Source organism: Hemiscyllium ocellatum, chromosome 6 (assembly GCF_020745735.1).
Source record: "Hemiscyllium ocellatum isolate sHemOce1 chromosome 6, sHemOce1.pat.X.cur, whole genome shotgun sequence".
Taxonomy (NCBI): Eukaryota; Metazoa; Chordata; class Chondrichthyes; order Orectolobiformes; family Hemiscylliidae; genus Hemiscyllium; species Hemiscyllium ocellatum.
This window is the reverse complement of record NC_083406.1, coordinates 84316053-84328234: the sequence shown is the minus strand read 5'-3', so window position 1 is coordinate 84328234 and position 12182 is coordinate 84316053.

Here is a 12182-nt window from a genome sequence, read left to right as displayed (position 1 = left end):
CAATGTAAATCATCCTGTCACATGGAAAAAAAGCATTGGAAATCATTTTTGAAACATTACATGCTTCTGCATAAATCACTGACAAGTATTCTGTGTGGTTAGCACAGAGAAATGGCTGCTACCTCTTACAGCCAGTACAGGAAAGGGATGGTATCTCGTAGAAGAGATATATCCTTCACTCTTCTATGGATAAAGTAACTTTGTTCTGGTATGACTAAGGAACAGAAAATCATCAGAACATGCTTTATTGCTGGTGGTAGATTTAAGAAACCTGTGGAAGGCATTTGAAGACTGAGTGAAACAGAGAGGTAGGGATCATTGGAAATTGGAAATAACTGTGTACAGTTTGTTCTAAGGAATATAATTTTGTGAAGAGTGTGACGTGTGACAATTATAAAAGTGAGTGATTGTTTTCAGTGGTTTAAAGAATCAATAGCCGACTGTTATGGCTGAAATGGGAGAGTGCCATGGTCCCACTATTCCATGGGTTGTAGCATAACATGAAAAATATTTTGCTTAAATTTTGATAAGCACTTGTATGCTTTCTCATCGAAGAGACTTAGAATAACAAGATCCATTAGCCAGGTTTCTTTAATAAAAGGAATTTACTCAATTTATTGATTTATAATCAAAACCATTTTCAAGGAAGATGCAGAATTGGTCAACACGTAGTTTGTAAAATGAAGATATTGAATAACTCTGTTGAGTCTGGTAACCCATCACCAACTCACGCTTTATTTACACATGCGCAGAACATGGACTCTGACCAGCTAGCTCAGAGCCAGTCCCCAGAATGAGGAGAATCTCTGAGATTCCTCTTTATATCTGTCAGCCAGGGCTCCCTGCTTGGCCTAGGTTAACACCCCAACCATACTTAATGAGATCCACCTGGCCCTCGTTCCACAAACACTAATGCAAATATTTCAGATAAAGGGAAAATAGACTTTATTCTGCAAATATTGAGTTTAAACAGAAAAACAAAATTCTGGTCAATGGCAGTTATACTTGAAGGAAAATGATAAAGAAGAATAAGGCATAGAATATTCTGGAGTTTGTCAATCTGATGTTCTTACATATGTGGCCAAGTCACTAATCACACACAGTTGTCTCTGTCATCTTGACCGACACAGCTTGTTCAGTGAACACAATATTGAGAAGTTTTTTTCAGTCACTTAGAGAAGATTGATCCTGATCTCTTAGCTAAGGTTTTAGAATCAGGAGATATTAACTGAGTTACTGGTTCTCTGGGAGTCTTTCTCCAATTGAAAAACTCAAACACAAACTCCAAGCCTGCAAGCATACCTTAAACAGAATAGCCACAAAACCCAGTCATAGTGACTTCATGCAATTATCTGAAGTCACATAATTTCTAAAAAGTCTTGCTTTAAAAAAATGTTTCAGAGTCTCAAGGCTTTTCAGGGCCATCTTTTACAAATCTAGCCAGTGTTCAAATACATTTTGAAATAGATCAGTTTTGCAAGTCCTTCAAATCTCAAGTCCACAAATATTATTAAGTATGAAACATTTTCACAACACTACAAAAACAATTGTTTAGCTAATAGTGCTTTCAGTCATTTGTCGCAGTAAATGTTTTAAAGTGTGAAATTTTACCATGTAATTCTTTCAGTTAATAGCAGACAGTAACTTTTTAAAAAAAAGTTTATCAATATCTATGCAGATTGTAATAAAGTATGTGATGTGTTATTGGATGTAAAATGTTTTGGGGGATGTCCAGTGGTTGTGAAAGATGCTAAGTAAATGCAAGTCTTTCTTTTAGGTTATGAATGTAAGTACTTGTGATTGAACAACTTCTGAGTTTTTGTGCTTCATGTTAGCAAGTACTCTAAGTCAATTAGAGTGCAGGTTAACTACAAAATGAAGCTTGCTTTATTCTGCTTTTTCAGTTCTAATCACAGAAGAGCACACCAAACTACTGCACAAATTGTCTTCCATTTCCCATCCAGGCCTTGTTCATACTGCTTCAGCTGATATCTCAAAATGAACTATACACTGTTTAGATGGACTTATTGGTCCAATTGGCTTGTTTTTGCGCGATGTAGTCTGTGCAGAACTTACGTTGAAATTGCCCAAATTTTTTTCGTACATTTCTAGCCAACAGAGGGCAGTTTTGTACTAGCAGTTTGTTCTAAATTTCAACGACTTTCATCAGACAAAAGTCTACTATTCTACCCCATTGCATCACTGGCTTCACTCATTTTAGCCACCATATGCTTTAGGGCTTAAGTGTTCAAAGACTGGTATTCATGCATACAGTTATGCAGCAACCTCCGCAATTATTTAACAATGATTTTTATTACCATTGTTATAATTTCTGAAAGAATGTCCTTGTGTTTAACTTTTAAACTAACTTCAGAATAATGATGGGATTGGCACATGACCATTACCACTGGGATTGTGCAAATAATAAATAACAGATTATACAACTGGGGTTATCAACCAGGCACATTATCTTATAGAAAACAATGTAGGCATGGGCATGTCTTTAGGATGTTAAAGTCATTCAAAAAACACAAATTGCAACATTTTGAGGATTTTAAAGTTGAGCTAAAATAATGTCAATAGAAAATGACTACCATCAATATTTACTAAATCATGAAGGGTATAGACAGGGTGGATAGAGACAAGCTTTTTGCCAGGGTGAAGAATTCAATGAGAGGTCATGCTTTCAAGGTAAGAGGTGGAAAGTTTAAGGGGAATACACGCGGCAAGTACTTCACACAGAGGGTGGTGGGCGTTTGGAACGTGTTGCCAGCAGAGGTGGTAGAGGCAAGCACAGTAGATTCATTTAAGATGCATCTGGGCAGGTGCATGAGTAGGTGTGGAGCAGAGGGATACAGATGCTTAGGAATTGACCAACAGGTTTAGACAGTACATTTGGATCGGCTCAGGCTTGGAGGGCCGAAAGGCCTGTTCTTGGGCTGTAAATTTTCTTTGTTCTTGTTCTTTGTATTTGTCCTCATTTCCAGTTCACTATGGTCTAATGCAGTTGTTTTGTGCAATACCTGACCGAAATATTTAAGGTGCCACATGGTATTTTAAAGGTGGGATTTCCTCAGACCCCCTTTCACTCTGCCACTGTAAATGGAAATAAGCTGGTGATCATTTACCAGTGAGGTTTCTGAACTTGCTGTTTAAGCCTTAATAGGAAAAGCCGAAATCCTTTTTCTAAACATTAAGTTCTGATTTTATTTTTTCATTTCCACTATATTTTCCACATTTCCCACCATTGACCATACCATTCAAGGGAATTTAATTTTTTTTTCAGAATGCATTTTCAGGAAGGAAGAAAGAAAGGTTTCCTTATTCTCATTTTTAAGTGTCCATTATCTCAGGATGCATAAAGCACCTTATGGCTATTGAAGGGCTTTTGAGGAATGGATATAATCTCAGGAAACATGGCAGCAGCTGATGAGTAAATGACATCCAAGACACTCAGAGAACTCTAGGTCTTCTTTAAATAGCTGGGCTGGAATCTGCATGTGAGGGCATTTCTGTGCATTTAAAATTGCATCTGGCTTTCAAGGTACTGATACACTTGGGAAGAAGGATGACACATGAGTTTAAAAGCTTTCTTTGAAATTAGCTGTATACCAGGAATGTGAGTGTGATGTCACATTAGAGATTGTTTTGATGCAAGCTCTTGCCCTTGCATCAAACTTTCTGTCTGCTCACATCTGAAAACCTTGTGAACATACCTATGCACCATGGTCTACAGCGGTTGAAGAAGGCAGTTCATCACCAGCTTCTCAAGGTCAACTAGGATCGACAACAAATGTTGCTCTTGACAGTGATGCCCACACACCCTGAATGATTTGGGAAAAACAGTGCTTTGCCTTTACTTCTTTCACCATATATATTTTACATAAGTTTACATGGTGTTGTTTCACTCTAAAGATAGTTGATAGAAAATTTGAAATCAACATTCTGAATCAGTCTGTCTGTACTTGTGGTTCCCATTTAAGCACAAATCTGACTCTATATTTTACCTTGCTGCATTTCTTTTAGCTTTCTATAATTCTGTCAATGAGAGGAAAGTAGGGATGCTGGAAATGTTTGATTTGTGGCACTGCATTTGAAACGTAGCCAATACAACAGAATTACACAAATAATCGTCAATGTTTTGGCATGATTCACAGCCAAGACTGTGTACTTTGATTGGAATGTCTGTAAACTCCAGATGAAATTAACACAGTCAGCACATTTTTGTACCATTGCCCATTTAATTATTCAAATAAGTCGATAAAAAAAGACAATACGAAACACCGCAGAAAGGATATACTGGAGCAGCTAGAGGTGCTGATGTCTTTGGCAGCTGTTAAATACATATAATGGTTAAAAAAAACACAGAAAAGTGAGGATTATTTTGCCCCTAGGTCAGGATTATGTTTACATTTTATGCATGATTGAGGAATACTATACAATGGGAGTGGCTAGAAAATGTTTTCCTTAATGTGAATATGTAAATGCCTTGAACAGCAGTTGTGTAATAGAAATATCATATATTTTGACAACTTAAAATATTTTAATTGAAAACTTTAAATATCTTAAAATGCTGAGATTGAGACAGACATTTTGTTTTTGTTGAATTTTTCATGTCTTTAATGTCTGTTGTTTTTCTGTACCATCTTTACTAAGATGACAAGCACTCTCAGCTTCCTTGTCTGGAGTGCGCTGAAGTCACAGATTTATCCACATGTTAAATGTTCCATTCTCCCAACTGAAACTTGCAGAACCTTTCTTCAATACATCCCCTTTGGTGCAGCTTAGGCTAAAAACACAGTCCAATTCTTTCACTACATGAGACAGTGTTTGGAGCACCAGCCCACAGTGTAATCTTATTGCCCATTTTCTGGATATTGCAAGTTTGCATGTATACTAAATGAATTATAAATCTAGCTGAGTTGTAAACATGATATTGCAAATTTGAACATGGTTTGAGTGCATGAATATTATTAACATTAATGTTGTTTGTTGGTCAGGCAGTACACTGCAATGCATAGATTAGAAAGTTGCAAGTTATGAAGTAATTGACATTTAAAACCAAATACGTATGCCAAGGAATCTCTTTTGGCATGAGTTATTAGGCAACAAACTCTTTAGTCAGTTTTTCCAGCTCCCTCTTCCTAATCTCACAAAATTTGAGGAGCTCATGGTCTTCCTAGTCATAAAGATTTTATATACCCATTCAGCTTTAGCAAATACTCCCTTTTCCAATTATCAGCAAGCCAAACATCCTTTAAAATTCCTCTTGTATCCTTGCCCTGAATATATGTCCTTCCTTAATTTCTTGCATATTACCTCCACACCCACACATTTCCCTACTCTCCTGCTCCCAACTCAACATCGTCACCATCAGGAAACAAGCTGCCCTTGATTTGATCTAAACCTAAGCATGTACCAGAGTTATGGATGGAAGATTCTGGGGTATTGGCTGAGTGTGGTTTTGTGAGTAAACAGTTGCTTGACTAATCTGTGACACTGCCAGCCAAGATTAACATTGTCCCTTGAGATTCACAAAGGTAACTTTATAAGGCTGAGCAGGCTGAGATGTTTTGGTGAAATGGTCCAATTTCAACAAAAAAATGTTCCTTTCAATCTGTTTGAGTACTACTTCAGAAGCAGTTAACCACCTCAGTATGATAGTGGAGTCAAAGATAAAAAAGGGAATAAACTACATTTGTATAGTGCTTTCTTGGGATGTGTGAAAATGCTCTACAAGCAATGAAGTACTTAAAGTGTATTTGCACTTGTAATGTGGATTTCAAACTGGGTGACGATGTTGGGCTTTGCAATCTGATAAAGAAAATAGTGAATTAGTTGAATTACCAACTTCTTATTTCCAAATCTTTTAAACCTAAATACAGTTTTCCAAATGGACATGCTAGATCAAAATTTATGTTGCCCAGATTAATGCAGTAACATTAGCTCTATACTATCCTAACCAACTACTGGTCAAATCTGGTCTGGTAGCATCTGTGAAGAGAAATCAAAGTTAATGTTTCGGGTCCAGTGACCCTTCCTCAGACCTGATGGTAGCTTGGGAAGATATGGATTTTTATGCACAAGGTAGTGTGGGGTAGTGGGTAATGAGTAAACTGTAGGTGGGGATAGAGCCCAAAGAGAGAGGAAAACAGTTGGACAGACAAAGGAGTGGGTAATGACCTGGCTAAGAGGGTGAATTGTTGGAGACTGTTAATGGTGAACAATGGGTTGTGTGTAATAGCAGACTATGTGCTGCCAGACCTGCTGAGCTTTTTCAGCAATGCCTGTTTTTGTATGAGCTTACAAGACCTGGTGTGTCGGAGTGGGGGTTAGGACATAGGAGAGTTCAATCCCTAAAGTTAAAAATCAGGTGGTTGCGATGAGTCTGATGAACTACCTGATGAAGGAGCGTCGCTCCAAAAGCTAGTGCTTCCAATTAAACCTGTTGGAGTATAACCTGGTGTTGTGTGCTTTGTACCTTTGTACACCCCAGTCCAACACTGACATCTCCAAACCATCAAGCCCTAAAGTTATTGAAAGCTATTCCCCCACCTATATCTCTGTCTCTGATATTTTGATGATATCATTGGTGCTACTTTCCTTTCTTGTCTGGAATTGGAAAGGTTCATCGATTTTTGCCTCCAATTTCCCCTCTGCCCTCACTCTCACCTGCCATCTCTGACTCCTCCCTTCCTTGACATCTCTCGTTTCTATTTTTGGGATTAGACTGGCCACTGATATCCATTATAAACCCACCAAATCCATCCCCAACCCCATTCATCTATTGTACTCTATGCTACTTTCTCCCCACCCCCACCCCCCTCTCATTTCTCGCTCCACTCTGCAGGCACCCTGCCTCTATTCCTGATGAAGGGCTTTTGCCCAAAACGTCGATTTTCCTGCTCCTCGGATGCTACCTGACCTGCTGTGCTTTTTCAGCACCACTCTAATCTAGACTCTGGTTTCTAGCATCTGCAGTCCTTGTTTTTACCTACTGTCAAAGGGAGACTTCTGACCAGGCTGCATTGGCAGTTGTATCAAAGACAAAGAATTTTTGTCTTTCCAAGATTAAAGTGTGATTATTGTAAACATCTGGAAGTCACAAGACAACCAGATGGTATAACACTAATTGTTAACAATGAAATTGCAGAAACTTGTTTGAACTAACATAAGATCCTACTATAGCACCTTTGGCACAAAGGACAAATGGAATTACATCTGAGCTTTATCTATTGTTATAAGTATTCAACACTGAATACCCATTTATCAACTCCACATTATCAAAATCCTAGATTGACTGCTATCTTCTCTTTGTACCCTAACAGATGATCACTTACTCCTGTACATTTTCTCAATGTAAACTGAGTACCTTTCCAAATATTTCTAGGCATTTTTCTGCCTGTTGTATGTAGCAAAACATTGCAAGCTGCTTCTGAAACTTAGAAACTTTGAATGCAAACAGTTGAAAATAGTTCTGGCTTGTGCAGGTATCCTGGTTACATGAAGCATTCAGGACTCCGCACATTGTGCAGATCAATGGTATTGTATTAAACTCTGCATTTCAACAAGTTAGCAACTTAACTACTCATGGCTGCCTTTTACTTTAGCTAATTTTCCTGTTGATACTAAAAAGAAGATTCTTCAATTTTCCTCTGCTTAGGCTGAATCATAGAATCCATAAAGTATGGAAGCAGGCCATTCGACCCATCAAATCCACACTGACTCTCCGAAGATCCAGACCCACACCCCCATCCTGTCCCTGTAACCCTGCATTTCCCATGGCCAATCCATCTAATCTGCACATCTTTGGACTGTGGGAGGAAACTGGAGCACCTGGAGGGAGATCACATAGATGTGGGAAGAATGTGTAAACCCCACACAGATAGTGGCCCGAAGTTGGAATCACACCTGGGTCCCCAGTGCTGTGAGGCAGCAGTCCTAACAACTGAGCCACTGTACCAACCCTCCTGCAAAGTTTTAAGTTTTTTACTAGTTGTTCCCTAAAAATAGGGAGCTTTTAATAAAGTGTATTTCTTCCTGCTATGTGGCCTGAAAATTGATGATGCAGCAAATCTCAGAGCTCCATTGTAGAGATCTCTCCATTGGAAATCTCTGCTACTGAATCTGAAGGACTTTTGAGATCATAAGGTCATTCGCGAGTGCGCATTGGGATACACTAGAGGTACAGGTTGGGTGCTTATCAAATGAAACTTGTTGTGATGGCTCTGGGAATAGCCCTGGGTCTTTGATGCATCAAAGTTGGTCTGAGCTTCAGTAGCAATGAGTAATTATTTTGGAAATGCTGTAATTGGAATTCTGGGGTTGTATAGCATGGATGAGTTCCTCTCCTTTAACATTACTGCGAGGAGGAACCAGCAGAAGGAACATCAGCTTGGAATTAGTTCGGTGATTTCTGGGGCCTGATATTCATGAGAAGGTGAGGCAGGAGCAGGGATGGATGTTTCCAGGAGATATAGATGCCTTACTGAAATCATGGGCAGGCATCCATTATCATTAGTCATTGCTCAGCCTTTATTTAACCCCATCCCAGCCTAGCAGCTGGTTGGATTGAAAGGCTGGCTGCCTGCCAGGGAGAAAAGTTAGCCAATGCACTTTGTCAACTATGATGTGGAGGTCAGACTGGCAATAGGTAGGGACTGAAGAAGTTAAATTTGGGGAATGGGGGTCAGACCAGTATTTGTGAACGATGGGAGATTGGGAGAAGAATATAAAAAAGGATACCTTTATACCATAAGCATCTCATTGTCCAAATTCCAATCTTGCTTTATACAAATATAAAAAATACTTCTTAAATACAATCTAAAATATTAAATGTAATGTATGATATAGGCAGTCTATTTTAAGTCATTTTTAATGTTATTAACTTCATTGTCACCTCATGAGGGAACAATTAATCTTATCTTAAATGTTATTGTTTTCCTCATTCTCCATCAGATTCTGTCACCTCCTGTTTTAAATCTCTTCTAACTTCAAAGCCCCTTTAGAATACTGTTGTTAGCATTACCATCTATCTGTGCAAGATTGCTTATAAATGCCCGCTGACAGTAACTGCTAGGATGTATAAGGTCCATCTGCTATTAAATAATTCCTCAGAAAGCAGCATTACTGCTCCAAACAATCTATATTTACAGATACATGATCTTTGACAATAGCACTACCTCTGACTAAGTCAGGCATTCGGCGGGGGGGGGAGCGCAATAGCCCTGACATTCGCTCTCTCCAACTCAGTAGATCAGGACGGTGTTTTCCCTGGGTAAGGGTCTAGAACAAGGTTATATTGTCTCAGACTAATAGGTTAGTTATTTAGAACTAAGATGAAGAGCAATTTCCTTTCTCAGAGTGTGTGAATTTTTGGAATTCATGCTTCAAGAGGGTTGTTGAGAGTAATTCACTGAGACAGATCAAGAAAAAAGATGAATAGATTTCTAGATATCACTTCTTGATGTCATGAGGAATTAAGGGCTATGGGGAGAATGCGGGTAAGTGGAGTTGAAATACCCATCAGCCATAATTGAATGGCGGAGTGAACTCGATGGGCCGAATGGCCTTACTTCCACTCATATGTCTTATGGTCTTATATTGAAAACATTAAGGATTTTTAAGAATCATGCAGAAAGTGTTGCTGAGGTAAAAGATTAGGCATCATTTGATGAACAGCAGAGTTAGCTCAAGGGATCATATCAGCCAGCTCTCCCTGATTTCACCAGATTAACAACTCAATCAGGAAACTCCAGCCGGCTGATCTCATTATAATCACTATGTTAGAAGATTCATTAATTGAAGTCTGTTCTTTACTCTTACAGTAGAAACCTCCATTTAACCTTTACAGTTTAAATTCATTCTAACACAATTAAAAAAAAATGCCTGGTATATCTGCCTGTCGGTGCTTCCCTTTCACAATAGGGTTTGTCCAGTATGGTTAATGCTCAATTCAAATAACTGTCAGAATCTCAAGAGCAGTGACACATTATAATTGTAAAGCTGCCTCTCCAGAGCAATTACCTGTGCGCTTTCAAACCCATTGGGGTTAAAATGGAAGGTATGGACTTGACAGCTTTTAGTAGTGGATAAAGTGAATGGTTCCAGACAGGATCACAGAAATTAGTGGCAAGAATAGGACATATGGTCCCTTAAGCCAACTCTGCAGTTCATCAAATTGTGCCTAATCTTCGACCTCAGCAACATTTTCTGCATTATTCTTAAAATCCTTAATGTTTTTAATATCTATTCATCTTTTTTCTTGATCCACCTCAATGAATTACCCTGAACAATCCTCTTTTGGCATAAATTTCAAAGATTCACACACTCTGAGAAAAGAAACTGCTCTTCATCTTTGTTCTAAATAGCCAACCTATTAGTCTGAGACAATATAACCTTGTTCTAGACATCTATCCAGGAAAAACACCTTCCTGATCTACTGGATTGAACTCTGTAAAAATCTGTATTTATCAGTGAGATCAACTCTCAATAGAGAACATGGGATTGGTCTATTTAATCTTTTATCACAGGACAATCCCATCATCCAGGAATCAATTTGGTGAACCTTAGTTACCTTCCCTCTAATGCAAATATATTATTCCTTAGATAAGGATATAAAATCTTGTAAAACTCATTCCTAGTTACATATAAACAATTATATTTGATGTTCTGTGATTGATTTCTGGTTTGTAACACAGTGGCTACATCGTTTCCTGTGTCTGTTTCTCTGGACTATTTGGGTCCTTATCACAATTTGTTCTTCTGTCTGTGTCTCATAAGTGTCAATTGTTCAAACGTCTCCATTATCTAACTACCAGATGATAATAAGATGATAAAGAAAGCTTTTTCACTGCTAGCTAAAATAATTTATTTGTTTCGCCTTAAATTATAACTCAAATTAAGATTTAGAAAGATGGTGAGTGTTGTTACTTTTGCCTGTCTGATATGTTCTAGGCTTCTCCAAGTTGTTTCATGTGTATGAGTTAAACTTCCAAATGACAAAACACAGGCTTTGGTTTGAGGCTTGATGTATATTTTCAAAATTCATATTGCTTGCTTTATTAATGAAATGAAACTAAGGTGTGAAGAATCTGTGTATGATAATCTGTGACATTTTAACATTTTTGAAACGTTCAGATGATGTACAAATATCAACTAAAAGGAATTTCCCTTTATGTAATTGTTTTTACATCCTTAAGATATGTCAAAAGATTAACATTCACTTAATTATTTTGAAATGCCACTGTTATATCTGTAAATATGGGCAGACAATTGATGCATTAAAGTCACACACACAAAACAATCGATATTAATGACTGGTCAATACATTTTCCTGAGGGAAACCGGAAGGTGGGGTTAAGGCCACAGTCAGATCTGCTTTAACCTTATAGAATAATGGAGCAGGCTTAAGATGCTCAAAGGCCTCCTCCTGTCCCTAACTCTTATGTTCTGGCAGTCATGTATCATCAGTTGGCTAAAGAAGAGTCTGCTCACTGGTCTTTCAACTGGTGTGGGAAAGTTACTGATCCACTGTCAGATTGGGCATGTTGGGTGGTCAATGGCTTGGCTGTGGGTGGAGGGAGGAGATCATGGGATGACATTTCTGGGGATGTGTCTGGCTGGAGCTGACAAATTCCAGAGGTTACCTGTGAACTTTCTCAGTGTGAGTGAAAAAGTCCTAACCTCCCTTTTCAATCAATCATGGTTTGGAGGTGCCGGTGTTGGACTGAGGTGTACAAAGTTAAAATTCACACAACACCAGGTTATAGTCCAACAGGTTTAATTGGAAGCACACTAGCTTTCGGTGCGTCGCTCCTTCACCTATCACCTGATGAATGAGTGTCGCTCCTAAAGCTAGTGTGCTCCCAATTAAACCTGTTGGACTATAACCTGGTGTTGTGTGATTTTTAACTTTGAATCAATCATTGTCTCTACACTTTGACAGAATTTTCCAGAATTAATGCATCATTCTGCAGAGAGGAAAAAAAAATGCCCCACAATACTGGGATTGGAAGGATCCTGCATGAAGAAGGATCTGTCAAACTGAAGGAGTAGGAGGTGGGCCGACGTGATGTGACATTGCAATGGTTTGGAGACTACAGCTTCCAGCATGCAATGTCCAGGCGCTGAGTAATCCTTTCCCTGGTGCGCTTGAAACTGAGCGGTTTATAATTAGTAAC